The sequence below is a fragment of the Diadema setosum genome, chromosome 8 (assembly GCF_964275005.1).
Source record: "Diadema setosum chromosome 8, eeDiaSeto1, whole genome shotgun sequence".
Classification (NCBI taxonomy): Eukaryota; Metazoa; Echinodermata; class Echinoidea; order Diadematoida; family Diadematidae; genus Diadema; species Diadema setosum.
In genome coordinates, this window is record NC_092692.1 from 7274251 (window position 1) to 7292817 (window position 18567).

General features: G+C 37.5%; 1 protein-coding gene across 1 annotated transcript in view; it reads right to left on the reverse strand.

The window, feature by feature from the left end:
- The window catches only part of LOC140232363 (scavenger receptor cysteine-rich domain-containing protein DMBT1-like), a 116896-nt gene extending 101616 nt beyond the window's left edge, over positions 1 to 15280 (reverse strand). Inside the window, exon 1 of the mRNA XM_072312489.1 lies at positions 14869 to 15280. The gene's annotated coding sequence lies outside the window, so the exon portion shown is untranslated. The remainder of the gene's footprint in view (positions 1 to 14868) is intronic.
- Positions 15281 to 18567: the final 3287 nt, after the last annotated feature.

Below are 18567 nucleotides of genomic sequence, written 5' to 3' on the forward strand. Positions count from 1 at the left end.
TTATTTTGTTAGACGATTTACACTTCCTTATTTCACCATATACTCCTATACTACCTACACACTGTACATACATATTATATATATATATATAATATATATATATATATATATATATAGTATACACACAAACACACACTCACGCAAACACACACAGACACACACACACACACACACACACAAATATAGATAGATAGATAGATAGATAGACAGATAAATATAGATATATCTATACGTGTATATAGAAGTCTACATTACTATTCCTTTAGTTTGACTTTACTCTTCTTGTAAGAGTCATCTTGAACGCAGAGGGGATCCCCTTTTTTCGTACTGACGAGTTTAATACTGTTCTGGCATGGATAATATTGTTTGTCCCTGCCAATGATTGCAAACAATGTTGTCACATTTCTTCCTTGTCAGGGTTACGTCCAAGACCTCGAAAGGCCAAGGAAACGCTCTCGCTGTTGCGCAAACCGCTAAACGAAGAACTTCAGGAAGCTGTTCAGGCATTGGGTGACGCAATTTTATAACAATGGTCACATTATCCTTAATAGTCACATTATTGCATTCATCTGAACTCAGGTGAGCGTCAAAGCAATTACCACCATATTTATATGACAATAACAACATAATGATCACCATTATCTTCACCAGCATTAAAACATTGTTGATATATTGTTATCACTATGAAAGCATTTTCAAACAAACTTGTTTTTTTTTTTTCGTCACGACTGATTGACAAATTGTCCTTCATCGACGTAAAGATGAAACACCGACCAATCGGTGCTTATTTACGTCAATGAAGGGCAATTTGTCAATCGTTTGGAATAAAAACATCTCGACGCAAGATTGCATTAATTCAATAAACTTGTTTTCATGTGAGCTGCTTCATGTCATATCATATAATATCATTACATATAATATCACATCATATCGTGTCATGATCATGTTGAATTCATTATCTTTTATTCATCTCCATCGAACAAGAATGGAAATGAAATTATCACTGTTATCTACATTCGTATCAGACATTGTGCCATAAAGTGCACTACAGCTGGATCAATAATGTTCGGACAATGCGTCATTTTCGTGACTCGAACACCAATAGATAAAAGAAATATAGTCATGATAGGTCTGTGGGAAGCAACGAGACGAATAGCGGTAGTTTAAAGAGGAAGTCCAGTCCAAATATAAGTTAGTCTCATAAAAAAGAGTAAAATTTTACGAGTTTAACGGTAAAAATTTGACTGAAATCGGATGAAAAATAAGGAAGTTATGAAATTTTGAAGTTTTGATAATTTCTCCAAAACAGTTCTTGTACAGTGACTATGAATATGCAAAATAATGAGTGAGCTTACCATGTCATACCCTCACAATTTTCCATTGATCGTGTCCAAAAAAAAAAAAAAAAAAAATACGAAAATTCAATGTTTCTGTCATTGAAGTCTGAAACATGACGTTATTCCTGGTTAAATAACTTCAGATTTAATAGTGATCAATTATATATATGAGGATTTGACCCTCGGGCATAATTGCGTTTGAATGAAAAACAGGAAATTTCAAAATTTTACGTACAAACTGTATGGTAAGTTGTGAGAGAATGACATGCTCACTTTTTGCATATTCATATTGACTGTTCAAGAACTGTTTCCCTCCAAAATAGCGAAGCTTCAAAATGTCATAACTTCCTTATTTTTTTATCCGATTTCGATCAAATTTATACCGTTGAACTCGTAATATTTTACTCTTTCTTATCAAACTAACTTATATTTGGCATTGTCATGCTGTCGTTACATGGGCTCAAATCAAATGAGTAATTTCAAGTGTAAATCCACTTCATGTTCAATTTGGCTTTCAGATGAATTGCGTCAATTCAAACAATCAGTCAAGTCAGGTTTCCATAAAACTTGGACAAGAAATGTGAAAGTTTTGTAACAACACAGTCGCAGTGAGAAGCGACCATTGCAAAACAACAGGTGATGACATCATCACCATTCAACTATTACGTATAGACGTGGTAGAATATCCTGCTTTGACAGGCTGTCAAGATGAAAGATGATATCATTCAAATCAATTGCTCTGTAAGGATGATAACGATTGATAATCATGATCTATTTTATTGGTGGAAATATAGTTGTTAAATTATTGAGAACACAATAAACCACAAGAAACAAAGATAAGCAGATGTTAATACTTTTACAGACAAAGGATTGAGATGATTTTGTTTCCATCAATGTTCATGTTTTCTGTTTGTATTTGATGAAACTTTTATACTTTTCCGCTTCTTTAAGTTTACTTTTACCACAGTGCATATTACTAGCAGTTATGCTGGAGAGATGTTTCCTTTTATTTTTTCAGAGTCTGCTTTCAAGTGGAGTTACAATGGTTAGCTAATATACTAGTTGGTTTTTGTATTATTCGAAAAGTTGTTTGTGTTTTACAGGAGTGTCTGTGAAACTAAGTGGTGAGATTTCCAACACCTATTCCACATCACTTGTCCGTGATATATCAACATTAATGTGTTGAATAAATGATAGTATATTTGCCGCTGTGTGAAAACTACATGAAACGCTAACATGAAACAAACAAAACAAGGGAAGGGAGTGGGCTGGATGAGACGAAACCACAGAATGTCACTGCACAAACTTGATATCCGTCAAGCCAACTATGTAAATCTCATGGAAGAGAATGGTCATTCGGAAGAAATACCCTACTAGTACCAGTTCACGTATAGCTACGTTATCACATCTACAAACCTGTCCAACTTCGATCGCACTTTTCTGACAGCATGGCTGGAACAATGGAGAAACATTTATCGCCGATACTGAAGAAACCCGCTTGCAATCAGAAGTTCATCCTATATCTATTTGCTTATCTTGTTACAAAACTCTCGTCCTATCTATTTGGGATATTGTTTCGATGTTGGCGGGGCGGGGGGTGAAGAAGAAGGTTAACCTGCTGTTGATGTTGTCTGGTATTAGTGCCAGTTAGTCAGGTGGTAGAAAAAAAAATGAATAAGAAAAAAATACACACACACCTCCTCTCATCAGCTCGTATATCCGTTGCCTCTCCAAATAACCTGCTGTAGGCCCAAATCTACAGCGTGTCAACTGTCAGTATGGCTAGATGATCAAGTGACCCAAAACAGCCGTGACTTGTGCAAATGCTTTTTTTGCGAAGAAGAAACAAGAACAAAAAATAACAAAGCAATAATACTTGTGTAACTAAAAGTTCCTTCTCTACCTGTCTCTTTGAAAAAGTTACGAAAAACCCTGTCCGAGTAGGCCTATCTCTTTGATCGAGTTACGAAAAAAAAAAAACCCATTGATGTATCTTCAGTCCGGTGCCCCTGATAGGGTTACGGAAGTGACGAGTTCGGAATGAGGCATGCCATCCACTGCCGGATGCGACCCACAAATTCTTTCCATATGAGCCAAGTCGGAACTCAGATAAGCGATTCGACTTCCTCCGCAGGGTCCAGGACCAAACCACCCTTAGTTTCAGCTGTATGTGCAATATCACATGGATTGTATACTACATCTAATTGTTCGCCGCAGGGACCGTAAAGATACGCATTTGAAAAATAACGATTAAAAAAAAGAATATGAATGATCTTGATTGATCTTTAGGTGTGATGTCTTTTGAATTTATGGATGCTAACAAATATCGCGTTACCTTGAATTGACAACCTACAAACTAATTTTGGACACTATTCTGTGTTTTACGGAAATTGATTTCATTTTCCGGTCATCTACCTACCAATGGGATCTATTAATATTACTTGTAGTTGAGTATGTACTTGTTTCCTTAATTCTGTATCTTCCTTTGGTTACACAACAGTGAGGTTCCATTAGCAAGTACCTGCCGGCTGGAATTACATTCGTCTATCAAAGAGAGAGCGGTGACAAAACACCGTCCTCCAATTTGAATACGAACCACACCCTCCCCGATGTGATTTCATTTGGAGAAAATAAGCAGGTATATTATTGTGTGCTCTATAATGTGAATTGTCAATACCATCCGTCTCCAGCAAGTTCCTTTCAGTATATCAACCAGCACTGAAGTGCAATCTATCAACTGACATACATTGCCAGATGAAATACTGACAACAGCAACAAAATCAGTCCAACTGAGAGAGTGAAGTTGGACAAAACATTATACAAGGTTTTGCCTATGTGAATGTTATCCAATCTTTCCTAACGTATAGCATTTGATGAACACTCGGAATTTATCGACCCTTCGGTTACAGGACTGGTACGCCATACTGTGTCATACTTCATTCTCGTTTTTCGTAGGAAGTTTCAAGGGGACACATGCAGGAAAATGCACAGTTTGGGCTTCTGTTAGATTGGGGGCATCTGTGACCCCACACACTTAGCGATATCTCGCCATTTCCTTTCATGACTTCTTTCTGCACATGTTTTGATCATTTGTTGCCATTCCAATGTCACATTACATTTAAAGGTCACATGCCACTAAACTGAGGCATATTTTCCATCAATTCGTATTTTGTCCAAACAAGGCATAGGTGAACATGACTTTGATATCAATACACAGCTTTCAGCAACCACAAAAAGCTCTGCTTCACTTTTTTGTTTTATCATGATATAGTTAGATGCTACATTAAAAAAAAAGAAAGAAATATAGCACAAAATAGACGTAGCGATAGCGGAGATCTCAGGGATGGCCGTCAACCCCTCCCTCCCTCCCCCCACCCCTTCGTTCTTTGAACCTCCCAAAAAAAAGCTCTGGGTTTTTTTTTTGTTTTTTTTTTTGTTTTTGTTTTTTTGAGAGAGAGGGAGAGATATGATAGGACCTTCAAAATGGGGCACGTGACTAATGTCTGTAAAGAGCAATTTCATCAGTCTGTTGTCCTAATTTCACTTCTTTTCCCTTTTCCCTTCACTCCTCTCACATAGCCTTTATGATTCCTCTGACTTTGAAGGTTTAAGTAGTGATAGAACAATTTATTTTCAGACCGTGGAAAATACAAGAATGTTCGTTTAATACAATATGCCGGATCTAATGTTTGAATTGACTGTACTTGGCATGATGGCAATAACGAGAAACCACATACCTCAGCATGTCATCCAATGCGATATTACACGAATCAGTGTCTACCAAGGGTGTTCCTTTGTTATTCCCGAAGTTCGTAATTCCGAATATGAAAAACAAAGGTTCGTTACTCTGTATAACGTGATTTATATCTAAGGTTTCGTTAATCCGAAATTGAAAAAAAAAAAAAGGTTTGTTATAATGAAGTTTCATTTACAGGTAAAAGAAATATGGTTCCTTTGGGGGCGCGCCTTTTTGCATGTGTGTGTGTGTGTGTAGGGGGGGGGGGGGTGTCACTTTCTGTTAAATTAACTATCGAAATAAATAACCTCATCTTATTTTCTTATTAACGAACTCTCGGAGTAAGGAGCCTTCGGAATAACGCCAAAATTAATGTTCGGATTAGCGAACCATATCACAATTCTCGGATTAACGAACATCAAGATTCATGAAAATTGTGTGTTTCGGAAGGACGAACCTTCGGAATAACGAACCTTATTTCATTCACAAATTTGTTGAATGGTGTTTAATGCGTCTGAACAGAGACAGATTCACGTATCGGTGAAATTAATGGTGATGAAACAAGAACGACCCCCCCCCCCAAAAAAAAAAAAAAAAAAAAAAAAAAGGAAAAGGAAGGAAATCTTGGGCCAGCTATCCGGAGTTACTGTTTCCCGTTTAAACGATGTTGGTCATGAAGACAAACATCGTTTATCATATATTATTTCTTTCCTTTCACGACGGCATTTTAAATCATTCGTGTTGGATGTGAGATTTACATGGAAAGCCATACAAGGGAGAAAAGTAGTATGAAGGGGATATGGCTTTAAATCTGAAAACACGGTCCACAGATGCCAATACCCATCTAAACCAGTGACAATATCGAGGCAGAAACCAATACCAATACCAATGCCAAAACCAATATCAGTGCTAACACCAATGTTAATGCCAATGGCAAGGCAAATACTAGTACCAATACCAATACCAATACCAATGCCACTGTCGATACCAATACCAACACTAATATCAGTGCTAACACCAATGTTAATTCCAATGCCAAAGCAATACTAGTACCAGTACCAATGCCAATACCAATACCAATACCAATGCCACTGTCAATATCAATACCAATACAAGACCAATACCAATACAAGACCAATACCAATACTGATACCAATACCAACACCTATATCAGTGCTAACACCAATGTTAATTCCAATGCCAAAGCAATACTAGTACCAGTACCAATGCCAATACCAATACCAATACCAATACCAATGCCACTGTCAATATCAATACCAATACAAGACCAATACCAATACTGATACCAATACCAACACCAATATCAGTGCTAATACCAATGTTAATTTGGAGACAAACTACAGTTTGTCTCCAAAGTTCTTGAGAAAGTTGCTGGAAATTGCCTGTGCAAGTATCTCAAGGGAAATGATCTGTTTGAGAACCTGCAGTCCGCATATCAACCAGGGCACAGTGTGGAAACTGCTCTTGTCAAAGTGACAAATGATATCCTCTTAGCCCTCGACAAGAAACAGATGGTACTCCTTGTCCTCTTAGATCTATCCGCAGCGTTCGATACTGTGGACCACGATTTGCTGTTGATGAGAATGTCGCATCGTTTTGGAATCTCTGGAAACGTTCTCAAATGGTTCCACTCCTACCTGACTTTGAGATCCCAAGTAGTTACTTTGTTGGATTCTTCATCAAAGCAGTGCTACATCGAATATGGTGTCCCGCAGGGCTCCGTGCTGGGACCTATCCTCTTTACCATGTATACTTCTCCTCTTGGTGACATAGCAAGACGTTTTGGCCTGAGCTATGCTGACGACACGCAGTTCTATGTTGCCTTCAAGTCAGGAATAACCGATCAGGTCTGTTGTCGGCAAATTCAGGATTGCTTGGCGGCAATGCAGGACTGGATGAGTGGCAATTTCCTGAAACTTAATAATGACAAAACTGATGTGATCCTGATTGGTTCCCGACACCAACACTCTGTGTTTGAGATGGAGCACATTTCCCTGAATGGCCAGAATCTGTCGCTCTTGGAATCAGTTCGTGACCTTGGAGTGATCCTAGACAACAGATTGAATATGAATGACCACATCACAAGTGCCTGTAAGAGTGCCACTACCATTTGAGGAACATTGCAAGGATTCGCAGATTCTTGTCTGAATCTGATGCAGTCAAGGTTATTCACGCTCTAGTATCATCACGCAATGACTATTGTAATGCAGTATTAGCTGGTCTGCCTAACTCTTCTATCTATCGCCTCCAAAGGGTACAGAACAGTGCCGCCAGTGTTCTAGCTCGTGTGAGGAAGAATGTCCACATCACCCCAATACTAAGACAATACCACTGGCTTCCAGTCAAGAAGAGGATTGAGTACAAGATTCTTATCCTTGTTTTCAAGGCATTACATTGCATGGCTCCGAAGTATCTTCAGGACTTGGTCACAGTAAAGCGGTCAGCTTACAGCCTACGTTCTTCGTCTTCGACGGTGCTACATGTTCCCAAAACTCGGACAACCTACGGGGATCGCGCCTTCCTCCATATGGCTCCTTCACTTTGGAATAAACTTCCGGATAATGTTCGTAACATACACAGCCTAGATACTTTTCAACGACATGTCAAGGCATATCTTTTTGCTCAATCATATGATTAGGGTTTTTTTTTTTTGTGCGTGTTCTTTTTTCTTCTTCTGTTAGGCGTTGTCATTGTATTGTATTGTTTTGTATGGTATTGCACTGTATTGTAATGTATTACTTATTTGTACCTTTTCTATTTTCTTAAGAGAGAGCAGAAAGCACTTTGAGTAGTTTGTAACTGGACATAGCGCTTTATAAGACATTACTTATTATTATTAATACCATTACCAAATCAATACAAGACCAATACCAACACCAACGCCAATACCAACACCAATATCAGTGCTGACACCAATGTTATTCCAATGCCAAAGCGATACTAATACCAATACAAATACCAATACTAATACCAATACCAATACCAATACCAATACCAATACCAATACCAATATCAATACCAATGCCAATGCCAATACCAATACCAATGCCATGACAATGCCACTGTCAATACCAATACCAGTACCAAACCAATACAAGACGAATACCAATACTAATACTAATATCAATACTAATATCATTACCAATACCAAAACCAATACCAATACCCAAACCAATACTTATATCAATGCCTGTCCTTTTGCCTATTCCAGTAGTGCCAGTAGTAATAGACCTACCCAAATTCTGATGATAAACGGAGGTGCTAATACCAGTAGCAGTGAATCTACTAATATCAGCTGGCCTACCAAAATGATAACACTATGATTCTATCAACGATACCAATACGCACGACGTTCTTTGTTTGCAGATGAATGAACCTGCATAGAGAGACGCCAGCCGTAGTCAATGAGAATTGAAGTCTTCCTTCGAGTGGTCAAGACCTTGTTCGGCCTTTCCCGCAGCGATAGATCTCCCATCTTAAATTCATCGTAACCCAAATCTCCCGCCCACATCACCCCAACGCCACCACCACCAATCCGAGCTATGGTCCTGGCCTTGGCCTTTTTTGGCCACAGCTTCTCCTTTACACCGTTCCTGTTCCAATTATTTCTTTTCCTTTTGCCATGAAGGGGAAGTGTGCAGTTTCCTGTCAGTCGCATTGCCGACTAGATTATAAACACGTGTAAACATAGGAAATGATTATATCGTTATCTTTGCCAAGGTTAAACGATGTCTTTTACTTCCGTTTGGTATTCCTACCTTGATGATTAGATGTTGCTGCACAGTGACGTCTTTGAGAATTGAATGGACTTTAACGGTGCACTACACAGGTTATGACCCTTGACCACTGCTCATCACGTGAAGATTTGAAAAACCTCTGAGACCTTAACTCAACAGAAAATACCAAAAGGAAATCCGCACTGTTCCGTTTCCATATTGGCGGGAACTGTGGATGCCATTTGCCACGTATCTGTGTGTGTGTGTGTGTGTGTGTGTGTGTGTGTGTGAGGGATACGTTAATCCTGACGGGCAGATAGAATGCGGACCGGATATAAAGGCGAGCTCTTGGTTTTAAAAGACCACAAAGACAAAACGATGAGCTTTGCCCAGGTGTGAAGGATTTGACTAGATTTAGCTCGATAGGATGTTTAAGAAAGAGGTATAAATTCAATAAGGCAAACACATGGAAAGTTTGTTCGTCACAAAGAATTGCTCAAGGTCACTCGCATTACACAAAGTCACCAATTTTAGCGGTAAACATTAATGAGCTCGATGTCTCTTCAAAGGCATTATTTACCATTTGCAGATGAAACAAAAATCCAGCTTCAGTGCTTCAAAGTAGTTTTAAACTGTGAGTTAGGGATAGAAACAACCAATGTAAAAAATTTTAATCAGTATAATCAATGTTAAGAATAGTTGAATACACGAAATGTGAACAATAATGATTAAAAATATATCTATTGCGAAATTTCTATACAGTAGGATGTTTTGCGATATAACTGACCTACACATATGCATCAAAATGAGATAAATGGCACATCTTTTAAACCACTTTCCCTATGGCAAACAATACCTTTAAATCTGGCCAAGAAGAGAAAAAGAAAGAAATAGAAAGAAAAGTAAAGGAAAGACATTAAACGGCAGTTAAGGCCATTTCTGGTCTAGGCTCCGTTCAGACGGGAAAATCCTCGTTTTGTCTTTCAGGAAGGAATGAGTAATCAAAATCAACAAAAGTTGCCATTTACGCCAGGGCTTTAAAGCACCAATGCACACAGACCCATACACACACACAGGCACATATATTTTTAAACACATTTTTTTAAAACATATGTATATATATATATATATATATATATATATATATATATACACCTGTACATGTGTGTCTGTGTGTGCGTGTGTCTATGCGTGTGTGTCTCTGTGTGTGCGTACGAGGAAGTTCTGCATTACTTGTCCTTTTACCCACACAGAGACCCTGTCATCATAATTACGCTAACATTACCAGGTACGCCATTTGATTTCATAAACCTTGATGAAGTGGGCCAAAGTGGTTGATTTTACCAAATATAATAACATTTCAAGGGAGTGACACACGCTAGCTGAAAGTGGACTCATTGACCATACTTCAACGTATGTACATTTACAAATATGTAAGCATATATATGTATGTATACATATAGAAATACACTAATATGTAAATATATGGATATTTGCATTTATACAAATGCAAAAGCATAATTATATAGAATACAAAAACGAGTTAGGGCGTAGCACCTTATTACGTAGTTGCTTTATTACCTACAAAGCCTCAATTATTGCACTTTTTTTTGTAACTGTTTCTCTTAGCTCATGTCTAACTCGTGTAATCTAAGAGAATCGATGCTTGAATATCATTCGCCGTGAATGGACATACGATGTGTACGAGAAAAAATGAAATAATAAGGAATTTCGTTAATCCTTTTAGATAGTTTTCATATCCGTTCCAACTATAATCCGTGATCTCAAGACAAAAAGTGTCGTAACCAGAGATTATAGGCCATCTTAATTATCATTGTTGTAGCGGTTTTGACGGCAAGATTTGCACATTGGCCCGAATTCACGAATGTGGTACAAATGAAACCATGGTTTAAACCATGGACAAAAACCATGGAGCGCCAAGTGTTGCATGGAATATTTCGTTACGAAATTGGTCATTTCGTTGATAAAATGACCGTTTCGATAACGAAATTATCATTTCATGGACAACATGTTCATTTAGTTACAAAATGTTGTCGTTTCGTTACAAAATAATCATTTCATTGACGAACTGACTGATTTCGTAACGAAATATTCTATGCGACACTTGGCGCTCCATGGTGTTTGTCCATGGTTTAAACCATGGTTTCATTTGTACCACCTTCGTGAATTCGGGCCATTTTGTTCAACTGCATTAATAAAACTTTTAATAACGAACTCTCCTAAAGTAGCAAATTACTGTTCACCAACACAGGATGACGTATCGTTGATTTGAGATCCACCATGCGCGCGTTTTAATTCAAGTAACTAAAAGCAGTAGATCTACATCTTCTGACCTTGTAAGTTATAAGGTTCAGCGCATTTAATCGCATTTTCCGTGAATTGTTTCAAATCTAGTGACACACACTCAAAAAAAAAAAAAAACTCCCAAGGTTCATACATACATACACGCATACATACATACAAAAATAGTAATAGAGATTTAGAGGGAGAGAGAGAGAGAGAGAGGGCGGGAGAGAGAGAAACGGATATCAGCACAGTTATTTCCGTCAACCAGATCAACCCTGGATAACCTTTCACATCGAGATCCGGTCTTACATGAGAGGTATAAATACATGGATTAAAAAAAGAATATATATTTTCTTTAAGGGATTTGATGGTGTTATATCTTTTCGTACTACACCAATACACCATTCACTGCTAAGCTACAGTAGGAAATAGCGATTCTGTAGGTGTACTATGTAGGGTCTACATTATTGCCATTGAAGATTGTCGAGAGTTAGTGAATGGCATGTACGAATAGGTTCATCAAATATTGAACTAACTGTACCGACAATAAGCAAACCTGATTTCAATGAAGTGCGTTAATGATTGCTAAGAGAAAAAGATAAATTCAACCTTCCAAAGCTAGAATACTCCCAAACAGACTCCTTTCATTACATTATTATACTATTGGGTATATTTGCAAGTTTCAATAGCGTCTTTGTAGAAGGCTGTCATTCATTTTAATTATATTTTGATGGCACAAAGCGAATGTGTGAACGCAGCATTCACAGGGCTATAAGAAATAGATGTAGGCCTCTTGTAGGGTGAACGGAACGCCTTTTAATATGAATGATCTTAGTTATTCTATATGACATCATGCGACGTCATAATTCCGTTAAAAATGAATTGACAGTGCATCTTGCCGAGCGAGAGACCCTGACCAATAGCCTTGCACTATCTTCAAAGAGGGATAAAATCATTCACAAGTTTCCAAACAGATGTGTCAAAGTACACTTCGAAAATGACTTTTCAAACTGACAATAACAAATCACGGCAAATGTGTCTTAACGGGTGATGTTTCTTAATTTGAAAATGAAATATGGCTCTATATTCCGAAAGTTCATTATTCCGATGTACACAAATTCCTTATACCTCGATGTTCGTTGATAAGAACAATGGAGGCGTTATTTCGAAGGCTCATTGTTCTGAAGGTTCGTCAATCCGAAAGTGAAAACAAGGTGTTTATTCACGAATCTTCACAATAACGAACCTGTTTGGCATTTTCGGATTAACGAACCTTCAGAATATATAACAAACCTCCTGTGGCACGAACTGTAACTATCTAAATGTTTTATGATTAATCAAATACCATTCGTTCAAACACTAGATCAAGAATATAAACATTAAAAAAAGAATTCTTCCTAAATATCTTTGATTGATAGTTATTCAGCGATCTATAATAATTACTGCAAGGACATTTTACATAACCTTGTCTTTTCCGTTGTATACGTGCAAACGCTTATATTATGTAATTGAGCTAATTCTTTTTTTATTGCGAAGTTGTCATCATTGATGAAATCAATTCTGTTTTCTGGCATTTAGAGCTTACATCACTGTCCTGTGTAGCTATTCGTTACTGTTTCCATTGTGTAGTCAATAGTGTTTCCTATTGTACAAGTGGAGAAATGGAATAAACTCTTCTCGAGTCTGAACCCCTTGTCTATTACACCACAGTGTTGCGTATGATATGCTTTCTTTATCTATACCATAATCATCAAAACGTCAGAAATCATTTGTCTTCTGACGAAATGCGGAGCGTCGCAATTCCTCTTATAATTTCCTTTTCGAGAATTTCTACCCTCTCGAGTTACGCAGTAGGCGTCTCATGTACTCTCTCATTGCCCTGTCTATACACGAGAAAAGAGAATACCTTCATAAGATTTAGGCCCAAATCAGCCATGCATAATACTGCATGGGTATTATTCTCACTTCGCCGCTGTATATTCTCACGCGATATTGGCAGAGTTCTATTATAGCTCGAATGATTACAATAATGTTTTGACACGGACAATGGTTGAATTTAAAAAAGAAAATCAAACTGTGCTCACATAACTATTTAAAGGATGGGATCATTTTCGTGTTCTCACGACCATTGTGTGAATATGTGTGTACATTGGAAGAGGGAAGAAGTGGACATTGGCGCAGATTGACGCTTACGCTGTCACTATCAAGATATTTATGACCAAATCGTCGTAACAGCAAATCGTTTCACCCAGATGGGTCATTCTTTCAATTTCTTTCTGTATAGCTTTATTGCATACGTAACATAACAGACAATGGTAGGGATGTAAGGCCGTTGTACGTCAGATATTTCTAATTCACTTCTAGAACATCGTTTGGGAAAATACCTGTCAGACCAAGACAATGGATGTTGCAATATAATGAGCTCGAAGAACTCAATGGACATTATGCCTCAGAAAATGCCATATAAACAAGATGCAACAAATACAAAATATTCGCACAAATTTAGCGAGATAAGGTAAACATCGACCAAGTTATAGTCATATAATTTTGAACCCCCATGTTAACCATTTCACGTCCTCTCCTGTTTTCATCTCGAAAGAATCGCTTGCGCCAAATAACGTGACGTCATGATGACGTATAACGCGTCACTAGAGATGTTAGATAAAACATGCAATGCCACTGATCTTGAAGTTTTCTCGGAAGCAATGTTTTCACATTATCTATCCCCTGAAAACTCATCTATAACTTGATATTCATCACGTCATCTCAAACAAGGGCAGACATAACCATTGCTTCATCCGAGTGCTTCATAAGGGACGTGTGCTCAACACTGAACACAATGTCATGTAATGCTGCTGCCGTTATTGATACGTCACCCAAGTTCACGTAACAACACAATGGTTTTCTTTTCAAGAGATACTTACATGGCACAAAATAATTCCACGTTTATTTACCAACACTAAATGAACATCAAACTAAATGACACGGTGTTTCCCAACCGATCAAATATCACTGGGATTTTGGAAGATTTGCCGTTCTTAAAATGACACTGCTTTCATTTCCCAAGGTTTAATTCTCCGCAACATTCATAAACTGCAAGGTTATGAGAATGTAAACATCATTAGGCCAAAGATTTAGGTAATCCAGTTCAAACTATCGAATAACTGTACTGAAGGTTCCGCGACAATTACCCCAGACCCTTCCCCTGACCCTAACCCTAATCGTAATCCTGAATCTAATCCTGACCCTAACCCAAATTCTAACCCTAATTGTTTCAGTTACCTTATTAATTGTTTCAGTTTCCATAGTAACTGATGGAATAAACCAATCATCTTTCGTTATTTCTGTCGTGACGTTAGAGTTTGCAATCATAATAACTGTAATAACGCAATGAATATTTAGCAAATGAAGATGATAAATGCATATATTCCCTGACTACCACGGGATGTTTCAATAAATTTGAAGTCATAATACGTTTAAAAGCAGCCCATTCCTCTCACTGTACCATCTATAAAACAAAAAGACAGCAATATGCACTCCATATTTTTAGTTTTATCAATCTTAAGATATTTCGCCACTTTCATCAACTAACTACAAATGCACAAATCATCCTATACTACATGCTTCATGAACTGTCATGGTTGACAAGATTTTCCTGCCCGGCGATGGTTGATGTTTTTGTTGTTATCATTATTTTCGTCTCTTAAATATTATCCGGGACAAACACTTCAAATGCTCTGAAGACCCTCACCTCAAGGACGACCGGCAGAATCAAGTAGCAGATTCGTTCTCCCTATCAAGTTCCAAAGGTGGTGCTTTAATTATGACAACCAGCAAACTGTAGCAGTGAGTGTCAGAAGGTGCGCAGTCAGACAAAATAACGTCAAAATTGTGTTCATGATATTATCAATGGACGTATACACAGGCAAGTTGCCATAGCAGAGCACGTTCTTTTGAAGCTAGTTGGGACAAGTACAGCGTTCTTTAGTCACAAGTCGGTACTGTATGTACACCAAAGCCTTTAAAAGATGAAGTAGAAGAAAGCAGTAACATCGACCAGTGCACTACCGAACCAGCACCGCGTAATTCCTACGCCAGAATCGCTCCAGAACCAGTGGCAAAAGGGCGCCGATGCACTAACTTGTGAGAATGTGCTCCGTCGAGGTCCGCGGCCTCGATGTAGACTGATGCATTTGTAGTGATTGATTCCAACACTAACTCGGGACTGCGCAATAAGTTGGGCGCAGGTCTTCCGGACACCGCTATCGTTTCCTGAAAAAAAAAACACAAAAAAACAGTCTACATATTAGGAGATTAAGAAAGAGTTTTTTTTTTTTTTCCTTTTACGGTCATTCTTTTACCTTACAGTTCAGCAATATACTGCAACATAATACAACCCAATTAGAACTAGAGAGTACACTTTGATAACGAATTATTTAATCTTCGGTCCTTACAAGTTGCATTTGTAGTAACGTTATTATGTACATTGTGCGTGAGTGTGTGTGTGTTACATGAAAGTAGTTTTTATACACTGAACAACTGAGTGACGTTTGGCACTGTATATAGCTGAGAGTCAGACAATAAAATAGTCCAGTTAAATTGATATGACCGAATTTACCTCAAGAAATCCGTGCAAACTATCTTCTTACATTGATTATTAAGAAGATAACTTCGAATTCTCTATCGCGTCAAAAGGGATGTAATGAACCATTTAATAACATATCAAGTATAGACTTATTGTGCAGCCCTTATCGATCAACAGAAAAAAAAGGAGCAGGGCCTATGTTTGTAAGTAAAAGAAGTCTTTGCTAAAGAAAATTATCTATTATATCATGTAACAAAATGGCTCATGAGTGTTATGCTTTAGCCTCCCCAGTCACTGCCTTTCATTACCTTATGATTATCATTTCCGGGGAAAGATATAATTTCTTACAGCGAATTTATCTATTCAATGGAATTTATGTATCTAATTATCTATGTAATGGAAATGAATACAGTGCACTTCCCTTAAAAGGGCATTGTACCGGTTTTTTTTTTTTATATGTTGTTCTTTTAATTCTAAAAGACCCAGCGGTGCAAACAGAATCAAAATTTCATAACGATTAAGTCCGTAATTCAATGTTACAAATTGAATTTTTCAGGTGAGAATTATGCTAATGAGCTGATGAGCGCGGATGTTATGATGTCACAGGTGCTCTCACTATTACTGATTACAAGCGCTCGCATATGCGTGCGTTAATTCGTATCGAGTAGCAGACGACGCTTAGGCCTAATTTAGCTAGCAGGCGGCGCTTGTGTCCTGTTCTATCCATGTAGATATCTCAAATTTCACTAAACCAAATCGCACCAAAATTACAGGATATACTTCAAAGCATATTTCAAAGTATTCTCTCATATTTGAACAAAATCAGTAATCGAGAAGTATCAATATTGACGTCGACTTTCAAGTCGTCACTCAAAAAAACAAACAAACTCACTCTTCGCGAGAGATCTTGGCGAACGCAAGATGCACAATCTAGAACTGAAGTTAGCCGACTAGTACTGTGCGAACGGGGAATTTATGCGAGAACTAAACTCAAAAGTGTAATGATTTTTGCGACTTGTGTGATACAGGAACTACATTTTTCATTCAACTTACCACAAATAATTTGTAAATTTATTTATTGCCCCCGATTACTTGAAAGATTTGTCTCGTGATATTAAATGGTTAACTTCAGTCTATGCGTGCGCAGCAGGTAGGTAGGGCGGCCTGGCCGCAATCACTCATGTTAGTCGTCAGCGACGCCGACAGGAAAGTCGACATCTACACTTACGCTTCCCGACATGTGATTTGTTTCCAATTAACGTGAGCTGTTGGATATGAATCATAAAGTATTTCCTGTGAGTTTGGTGCCATTTGGCAAGGTGAATTTTGAGATATCTACATGGATACGGAAGTACCTGTACGCTAGCAATATACCTACACCAGCGCTGGGATCGCGAAGCGGCGACACTGTCTAACGTTACGTCCTAGTAGGCCTACTGAAACAAACTGTTAGATCCAACATTAGTCCTTGGTGTAAATAACACCACTATGAAATTTATCTCGACTACAAAACATCGGAAATCCATAAAGCAGATACCTTACCTGAATGATTCAGCACAGGAACAACAGTGCCTGCAGGACAAGGGTCCAGATCTAGATCTGGAGTACAGTTTTCTTATAACGAAGTCATTCGGACTGGCGGTTTCTTCGTTATATCAAAATTAGGTTATACCCAAATGATACAGTGATAGAAAGATGTAGAGATGATCATTTCATGGAGCTACTAATTAGTAGCTCCATGATCATTTTGAGACCTGAATTTTTACTTCGTTGTAACGAGAAATTCGTTATAACCGTGTTCGTTAGAACTGTACATGACAGTCGCGATAAAATCGATGTTAATTTTTAATTTTTTTGAGCCCGGTTCGAACATAATACATATAGGATTAGACTACAGCAATGGCAATGATTGTAAGAATTATGATGACGTTGAGGATAATGACCTTGATGATAAAAGTAGTATAGTAGTAGTAACAGTAGTATAATCAGCCTATTAGTAGTAGAAGTAGTAGTAATAGCAGTGGTATAGTAGTAGTAGTAAGTAGTGGGCCTATTAGGAGGCATAGCAATGCATGGTGTGGAAATCTAACCATATGTGGCACTTTCGGATGATACGGAAATCTAAGAACTAATAGTATTGAAAAACAAGGTACACAAAGTACACGATTGGTGTAATCTACGTTTCGATACTTCCCTTGTTCATGATACATCTCTTACTCTTTTACTAGGGAAGTCGCACGTAGCTTCTATAGTTTACAACAACGTACAAAATAAATTGCGACATAATAGCCGCGATACGGTACAGTGTGTTGATATCTATTTCAATATAATTGTGTTACATCCGATATGCTTACATCTCGAAACAAAATTGCATAGTTTTATGATCGTGTGGTTTAATATTTTTGGAAAGAGAGAGTCAGAGTAACAAGCTTGTATGATATGCATGAAAGAAAACAATGCGATGTAAAGTGCTAGGGTGCTAGGCTGTGAAATATCTTTTGTACATCAAAAGGTTGAACTATATACATATATGATCAATAAACTCATTCTTATTGGCGAAATAATGCATTACTAGTTTATTTCTTGATTCTTCGCTATATATATATATATATATATATATATATATATATATATATATATACACGATATTACAAGATAAGTTGTTATAAACTATAGAAGCTACGTGCGACTTACCTATTAAAAGAGTAAGATAATAATGTATCATGAACATGGGAAATATCAAAACGTATAGATTACACCAATCGTTTACTTCCTTTGTTTTTTTTTTTCTCGCGTATTCTGTTTTTAAATCTATTAGTTCTTAGAGTTCCGTATCATCTCATAAAAAGTGCCACATAAGGTTAG